Here is an 8,885-nt window from a genome sequence, read left to right on the forward strand (position 1 = left end):
ACAATTGGAGATGATAGTTAAGTGTTATAACCCCTCCCATGCTGATATGCATCAACTGTTATCAGCTATTGTGCCCAAAGAGACCCTTACCCGCCTCTATGCAAGGGCAGATTGGCCGGCTGAACCTGGTCAGTTATCTGAAGCTGAATTTAACCAGAAGAGGGTTAACTTAGTTAATGAAGTTCTTAATGTATGCCCAAAGAAAACGGACTGGGCAAAAATAAACGCCTATAAGCAAAATAAGGGAGAAAATCCGGCTGATTTTATGGAACGAATAAAGCAAGTGTTTGAAAGGCATTCGGGGATTAATGATGCAGAACAGGCAGCTACACAAGTGATAGCTGCTTTTGTGCAAGGACTCTTGCCAAAGGTGGGAGAACAGTTAAGGATTAATATAGTGGATTGGGAAGGCAAAAATCTGGAAGGAATTCTGGCAGCTGCACAACATTTTCACCGTCAGTTAGAAAGAAAAAAGGATGACACAGAATCTAAACTCATGGCCTTGCAAATCCAAAATATGCAGGATTCCACTGGGAAAGGACCCAGGCGAAGGCCAAAACAAGCAGTAACTAAAGCTCAACCCTCTGCTGGAAATAACCCCCTGACTAATCCTAGCTCCACAGCCTGCTTCTTATGTGGGCAAGAAGGACATTGGAGAGCCAATTGTCCCCAATTGGGAAAAGTCCAGTGCAGATTTTGTAAAAAGGAGGGACACTTCATTAAGGACTGCCCTACACGACCCCCTAGGCAGTTCCCAAAGCAGGAGGGATTGCCTTTTTCTGCTCCGCCAGCCCCGGCCCTTAACTATTAGGAATGCCAGGAGACTAATAATGTCGTCGTTGCCCCCCTCGTTTATGTGGACCAAACTGGTCCAACAGTTTCTTTCCTAATAAATGGTGTCCCTACCCCTTGTTTGGTTGATACAGGAGCTTCTAGATCTACTTTAAGAGCACAAGATTTCTCCACTGTACCCCTTTCTTCTGAGGTTGTAACTGCTGTAGGAGTAGGAAATACTCCCATTCCCCATCCTGTGTCATCTCCCTTATCTATATCTATTGGTCCTCTTTCCGCTGACCAGGCTTTTCTTCTTAGTCCGTGTTTTCCTGTAAACCTTTTAGGTAAGGATTTATTATGTAAACTCCATTGCACTATCTTTTGTTCTCCGGACGGGGTCTTTTTAGAGGTCCCAGATCCGGCTCACAATGAGGTTCTAGGCCTCCTACAAATTGATCAAGCCCCAGATCGGGAGCCCAGTCCTTCCTTGTTGCAACAGGAACTACTGGCAAAGGTACCCCCCTCGCTGTGTGCTGAACACGCTAACCAAGTAGGACACATTTGTTCTGCTCAACCTGTTAAAATTCTTTTAAATCCAAGCAAACCTCTCCCTAGGGTCTGGCAGTATCCCCTCTCTCAGCAAGCTGAGGAAGGGATTCGCCCGGTTCTTTCTGCTCTGCTCAAACAAGGAGTCATAGTACCAACAGTAAGTGAATGTAATACTCCCATTCTGCCTGTACGAAAACCCGGGAAAAACACCTGGCGATTCGTACAGGATTTGCGTGCCATTAATGCTGCTGTCCTCCCAACTTTTCCAGTAGTTCCCAATCCTGCTACTATTCTTTCTTGTATACCTCCAACTGCCCAGTATTTTTCTGTAATAGATTTGTGCTCTGCTTTCTTTTCTATTCCCATTCACGTAGACAGCCAGTTCCTCTTTGCTTTTACTTATCAGGGTGCTCAATATACTTGGACCAGACTGCCCCAAGGCTATACTGAATCTCCTACTATCTTTTCTCAAATCTTAAAAAAGGATCTGGATGATATCCAATTTCCAAAAGGGTCCGTCTTGATTCAATATGTAGATGATCTGTTGCTTGCCTCTGACTCCCTGGAAGCTTCAAAAGCAGATACGTTAGTTTTACTCCAAGCCCTAGCTCAAAAGGGTCATAAGGCTTCCAGAGAAAAGTTACAACTCTGTCTCCCCGTAGTTCACTATCTAGGCCATGATATTTCTGCAGGTAAACGCGCTTTATCCTCTTCGCAGGTACAGGCGATTCAGAAGATCCCTAGACCAATCACAAAGAAACAGCTTAGAGGATTTCTAGGGATGGCAGGCTATTGTAGACAGTGGATTCTGGGTTATGCATCTCTTGTGCAGCCCTTACAGGATCTAACCCTTAACAAAATCTCTGACCCTATTCCATGGCCTGCGGAAGCAGAAGAAGCATTTCAGCAAATCAAAATTGCTTTAACCAAAGCCCCCGCTCTCGGTCTACCCGATTATAAAAAACCTTTTACTCTTTTCTGTCATGAAAGAGAGGGTTCAGCCCAGGGTGTTCTTACTCAGACTCATGGAGAAAAACACCGCCCCAAAGCTTATTTCAGTTCCTCATTAGATCCGGTAGCAGCTGGGTTACCCCCTTGTCTTCGGTCTGTTGCAGCAGCAGCAAAGTTAACAGAAGCTTCCGTTTCTCTCGTTCTTGGCAGCCCCCTCACTGTGGCTGTCCCTCATGCGGTTACTGCTCTTCTGACTAAAAGTAAAACACAGCATCTCTCGAATTCCAGACTTGCTAAGTATGAAATGCTCCTAATAAATGCTGCAAATGTTACTTTAGTTAGGTGTCCAGTACTAAATCCTGCTTCCCTTCTCCCCATGGCAACCGATGGGGAACCTCATGATTGCTTATCTGTAACTGCTGAATTATCTGCCCCCAGATCTGATCTGCAGGATATTCCCCTGCAAAACCCAGAGTTAATTTATTATGTGGATGGTTCCTGTTTAAGAAATGCGGAAGGACAGCTGGTAGCAGGCTATGCTGTGTGTAATCAACAAAGCATTATAGAATCCTTCTCCCTTCCTTCAGTGAAGTCAGCCCAAGTTGCTGAATTGTATGCTCTTACTAGAGCCTGTTGCTTGGCAACCGGTATGTCTGTTACTATTTATACTGATTCTAGGTATGCTTTTGGAGTAGTGCATGATTATGGGCAGTTGTGGAAATATAGGGGATTTCTTACTTCTACTGGAGCACCTATTAGCCACGGCCCATATGTTAATGCTCTTTTATCTGCATTACAATTACCCTCTGCTATTGCTGTAGTTAAATGTGCAGCTCATCAAAAACCCCATGACGATGTTACTCGAGGAAATGCCCTGGCGGATGCCTCCGCCAGGCAAGTGGCCCTTTCTGGGTCTCCGGCTCCTACTGAAATATTTGCTCTTTGTGTATCCCAGCCTATCTCCTTAGTCGACTCTTTGCAGGATCTAGTGCTTACGCAGGAGTCGGCACCAGAGGATGAGAAAGACCGCTGGAAACAGTCCGGCTGTTCCAAACATCCGGATGATGCCTTGTGGTATGCACCAGACGGCCGCCTGGTGGCACCCTTGGCTCTGCTTCCCCACCTTGCCCGGCTAGCACACGGGCTGGCCCATGTAGGCAAGGAGGGAATGATTGCTTCTGTACTTAAGCACTGGTATGCTCCAAAGTTCACAAGTGTTGCCCAGCAGTATTGCCGAACGTGTCCTATCTGCTTGGCATATAACAGTGGACAACCTGTTCAAACAACCCAGGCAGCACATCCGCTGCCATGGGGACCATTTGTAAATATCCAAATAGACTTCATAAGTATGCCTAAATGCTGTTCATATGAGTATGTACTTGTGTGTGTGTGCATGTACTCTGGGTGGGTGGAAGCTTACCCATGTGCTAAGGCAGACTCAACTACAGTAGCAAAGAAGCTGCTCAAGGAATTTATTCCTTGCTTTGGCATCCCTGTCTCAATTAACAGTGACAGAGGAACCCATTTTACAGGTCAAATCACTCAGCAAATCTGTAAGGCTCTACGTGTGGACCAACGTTTACACTGTGCTCACCACCCTCAAAGTGCAGGAGCGGTGGAACGAAAGAATGGGGACCTGAAAAACAAACTGGCAAAACTGTGTGCAGAAACAGGCCTCAAGTGGCCAGATGCACTCCCTCTGGCATTAATGCAAATGAGAAACACTCCCATGCGTAAACATGGATTGTCTCCTCATGAGATTCTCATGGCTAGACCAATGAGGATGCCAGTGTCCCCGCCCTTGCCCCCTAACTCCCAAAATTTACAACTCTGTGATGAAAATGTGCTAGAATATTGCAAAGCGCTAATTAGACACGTTAGATTTGTTCATTCACAGGTCCAGAGTGCCCTACCAGATCCAGCTGAAACTGCATGCCATCCCTTGGAGCCTGGTGACTGGGTTTGCTGTAAGGTGTTCCAGCGGAAGTCTGCCTTGGAGCCCAGGTGGAAGGGTCCGTTCCAGGTCTTGCTGACTACCCATATTGCAGTGAAGTGCCAAGGACTCCCAAATTGGGTACACGCATCTCACTGCAAGAAGGTAACACCTCCTTTGGATCCCACCAGTGCCCTGTTTGTTCCACAGCCTCAGCCGGCAGCGTCAACAGGTGAACCTGAGCGAGAACCCAAGTATCGCCTTAGAGGTCGACAGGTTATCTAATCCATCATGACTGATCCGCAGACCAAAATTAAACAGACTGCACGAGTGCGGAGATGGCTGATGCCCTCCATCTGGTTCATCTCCACTCTGATGTTTTTCATGTTTCTTCTAAACATTTATGACTCTTTCCTGCTCTCAGCTGCTGCTCGAAAGACCACTTCGTTGCGCTTCCTGGCGACAACAAAACCGAAAGTTACAACGACCACCCCATGCTATCCTCTGTGCGGGGTAAATGCTATCGCTGCTGGGAAAAGGGAAAGGTCGACTCCTCGTTCTGCTTCGTGTGGTATACAGACCCTTGCTGCCGGACAAAAGGGAAAGGCAAGAAGGTCTCGAGAAGCCTCTACAGTTAAACCAAAGACTCTTACTATTGAGGACGTTAAAAATTGGCCGTGGTATAAGAGGCGGTACATAATGTGGTATCAGGGAGGTACCTGTGGTTACTCGACATGGTATTGGGGTACACTGGATATTGGGATTTATCCCCAGTGCAGCTAATTTCCGCCCAGGTCAGGTCCCCTGGCCATGTCAGATTATTCCAGAACTACTGGACCATCCCCACACCTCCTCTGCTCCCCCTACAGTCCCCCCTTTAAGAATCCCTCCCATAGTCACTCCATCCCTCAATGTCTCAGAAAATCATACCCATTCCGAGCCCCAATCAGACCCATATTTACCCAAGACCTCGACCATTATACAGTGGCCCAGACCCTCTTCCTCTAGTGATTTGTTTTCTTATTGCTTATCCAAGTTAATCTTCTCATTACAGGGCCAAGTGTATGAACGGTATGTTAAATGGAATGCGTTTGGTATGGTGTATCTTAGTTACCGTAATATAACCTCTTATGTTACTTATACAGGAGAACCTGACCAAGCTGAAATTTACATAGATACATGGGACACTGACCATAATATAGACCTTGTGTTAGTCCCAGGTACTTGTTGGCCCCTTACTGATGAGGGTCCAGAATGTTTTGTAGCTACTCGTGCCACCAGGACTAATGTTACTGTTGAAAGAATATGTTTAGCCACTGTAGGATTTCTTTGTGCCCAGGACATTCCCCTCACTGCAAATCTCACCTGTACACTACTTCAATACACTCCTTCACATTCAATTGAAACCACATTGGCTAAAAAGGGCATTCAGGTTCAAAGCCAACAGTTATGGTATGAGCCCACAGAAAAGCCTCACTTATCAGGGTTCAAATGGACAATTTTAAATGCTACTTTGGGAACCGTCCATTTCTCCCTACCCCTTACTCACTTTCAGATTACTAGCACTTATCCTAACTGCTCTAAGGGTGCAGCCATACGCCTAATGGAACAGCAAGCTTGACTTAAAAATAGCAGAAAAAGGAGAGATATTGTTGACACTCTGCTGCACAGTGCTAACACTGCCGCTTCAGCTTGGACAGTTTACAAAACACAGGAACATGAGGGTCATCTGGGACAATTAGACCAGGCTGCAGGATTTATCTCTGGGGCTCAGATTACTGAGGAGAAGGCCGGTATAGGCGCACTCCATACTATTTCGGCATTAAGCATTGTTACCCAGGACCTGCTTAAGCAAATGGTCCACCAGGTTGCTACATCAGGAAAGGTATTGCAGTGGGATCAAGCGTGTTCAGAAGTACAGGATTATCTTAACACTATCCTTTTTTCCTTACGTAAGGACCTCGAACAGCAGCGTTGGCCCACTGCCCTTACTAATACATCTGGCATACTCCTCGATTTGTGGCCATGGAGACATACTTGGAAGTTCTCTAAATGGAAGTGTTGGCGCTCACAGTGTTCCTTCCGGGCTTATGGACCCGTGAAAGGATTTTGGGCCCCCACTTATCGTATTCTCCCAGGCCCTTGGGGTGGTTGCTTGTGGGACTGGGTAATTCATCGAGATGTTTGGGAAATTAAGCCCCCTGGCAGTCCTAACCGCTTCTTAATCGGTGCCCCAGCTATAACCCCTGACCTTTGGATAGGTCTAGGTGACCTCTGGACCTATTGGCCCTTGCAGCCCCCTCAACTGCAATGCTTTAGAAAACTACACCCCGGAGAAGTGGTAACTGTCTATCACTGGGTATGCTGGGAAGGCCTTGGCAGTCTACAAGATTTAGCCTCTCATCCCCTGTTGTCTGCAAATAGCAGTTGTGTTCATGTCAATTCATCAATCATACATGATGTGGCCTTTAACCTCCACACTAGTTCAGGTACTCATAACATTTACTGGCCCACAGAAAAGGATTATCAGGTTTATTTAGAATTTCAGGTTCCTTTTGACTGGACCTCTGCTGTCCCTGACTGATTCCATTCACTGTTATCTCTCCTACCAGACATACAGTCTATTTCACACTTACAAACTCAAATTCACTATTTAGAAACTGTTTATCAGGAAGCTCTAAACGCCCTCCAAACTGTTCATCTAGTGTCCACCCTCTGTGTCAAGACTGACCTTCTTTGCCAATTTACAAATAGCTTTCAGTCACCCCCAAAACACCCCTGGTATGTATGGCATCTGTTTGCCATTGGCACATTTACCTTTGTATGCATCTGCTGTTGGTGTTGCTGTAACTGCTGGTCACATTGCACATGCCCGTATACAGCGTCCCGTTCCTATCCCCCACCACAGTTAGTCTCCATTAACCCTGTCAGACCCGAACCATACTACACTCCCACCAATGTCGATGAAGATTTCTGTGTTACTTTCAGAGCTAACTTTCCTGCCAATGTTTCAACCCCAAACCCTCCTCAAGAAGGTAATCTTGGCCAAGGAACAGTGGATCAGGAGACAATTGAACAGATTGCACAGGAACTCATGAATATCCCCCTTTCAGACATTGATGAAGTGTTTGCTGCTGTGCAGAATCCATAGGCAGCAAACAAAGGAGGGGATGATAAAGAAAACTAACCCCAGGCCCAAAAGCCGGGTCTTGATCAAGCCAATAATTACATCAAGGCCATAGGCCTCAATCATACTAACATATAGAAGAGTAAGGAAAATAATCAATCACTAACTCACCTGAGGCTCACTCTCTGATTTAATACACTATCTTAACACTATTAAATGCTGCTAACACTACAATAACCACCAAATGCTGCTAAACAATAAAAATGCTGCTATAAAGGGTTAAAAATGACATAAAATCCCTTAAATAACCCATCCATCACTGCAGGAAAAGACTAACAGCTGCTAGGTCATTATAGTTTATTAAGTAACTCATGCAAGTATAAAAGATAACCCCTAATAACTTGGCCAAAAGAACAAACATGTATTTTTGGACCCAAGTTCCTCAAAATTGCTTCAGAAACAGCTGCTTAAACCGCAAGTACAAGGTAACCGGGGTGTCAAAGTCTTGGCAATAGCAAGATCTTCCTAAGAGGAAGTAAAAAGGGACAAGCTTTGCAATTTTTAGCTCTTTTTGCAATATATAAAAATAATTAATAACAATTGTTTTGAAAAGATGTCATATGTTAGCCAAATAAGGTAATGACAGCTGTGTAAGCTCATGTGATAATTTGCGATTTTAGGCTTTATAAGCACAGGTATCACTGCTGTAAGGTGGAGCGACTTCCCCTTGCTAGGGGACTTTGTCGTCTCTCCGTGCATATGCATGTATTCTCTGATTAATCAATAAAGGAGCCTCAGGCTGTCTGATCAACTCAACTCGGTGGTGGTCATTTTCCACGACAGTAGGTTAGATAAATGTCTTTCAGGGATGGTCTAGACAATATTTGGTCCTGCCATGAGGGCAGGGGACTGGACTCGATGACCTCTTGAGGTCCCTTCCAGTCCTAGAGTCTATGAATCTATTAATGGCTATTAGCCATGCTGGGTAAGGAATGGTGTCCCTAGCCTCTGTTTATCAGAGGGTGGAGATAGATGGCAGGAGAGAGATCACTTGATCATTACATGTTAGGTTCAGTCTGTCTGGGGCTCCTGGCATTGGCCACTGTTGGCAGATAGGTTGCGGGGTTGGATAGACCTTTGGTCTGACCCAGTATGGCCATTCTTAGGTTCTTGTGAATGGAGGGGCAAACCCCAGTGGCAAAGTTTCTGTAGTGTAGTGGTTATCACGTTTGCCTAACATGCAAAAGGTGCCTGGTTTGAAACCAGGCAGAAACGTGATGGCTTAATTTTCCCAGCTTCTATTGGCCTGTCCCTGCTGTTATAGGAGCAGCAGTGATTTCTATGCTCAAAAGGTCTGTTATACTTCCCCTCCCTCCTGCTTTTGTCTCCTCTCCCTCTCTGAATACCTGTGAAGTGGCTTTCCCCCTCCCCTCCCTCCTGGAATGCTTGTGGGATGAAGGGGCTGGTTGAAGAGCAGAAGAGCTCCTAGATAGACAAGATGTCTGGGACTCTAATTAGGCAGCACTCACACACTCAGAGCATGGACACTGT

At 45.8% G+C, this 8,885-nt stretch overlaps 1 non-coding gene across 1 annotated transcript; it reads left to right on the forward strand.

Annotated features, from left to right (window-relative positions):
* The first annotated feature begins 8,536 nt into the window (after positions 1 to 8,536).
* TRNAV-AAC lies at positions 8,537 to 8,609 on the forward strand. Its single transcript has one exon. It is a non-coding gene; the product is annotated as a tRNA-Val (tRNA).
* The last annotated feature ends 276 nt before the right edge of the window (positions 8,610 to 8,885 follow it).

The sequence above is a fragment of the Gopherus evgoodei genome, unplaced genomic scaffold, assembly GCF_007399415.2.
Source record: "Gopherus evgoodei ecotype Sinaloan lineage unplaced genomic scaffold, rGopEvg1_v1.p scaffold_85_arrow_ctg1, whole genome shotgun sequence".
Taxonomy (NCBI): Eukaryota; Metazoa; Chordata; order Testudines; family Testudinidae; genus Gopherus; species Gopherus evgoodei.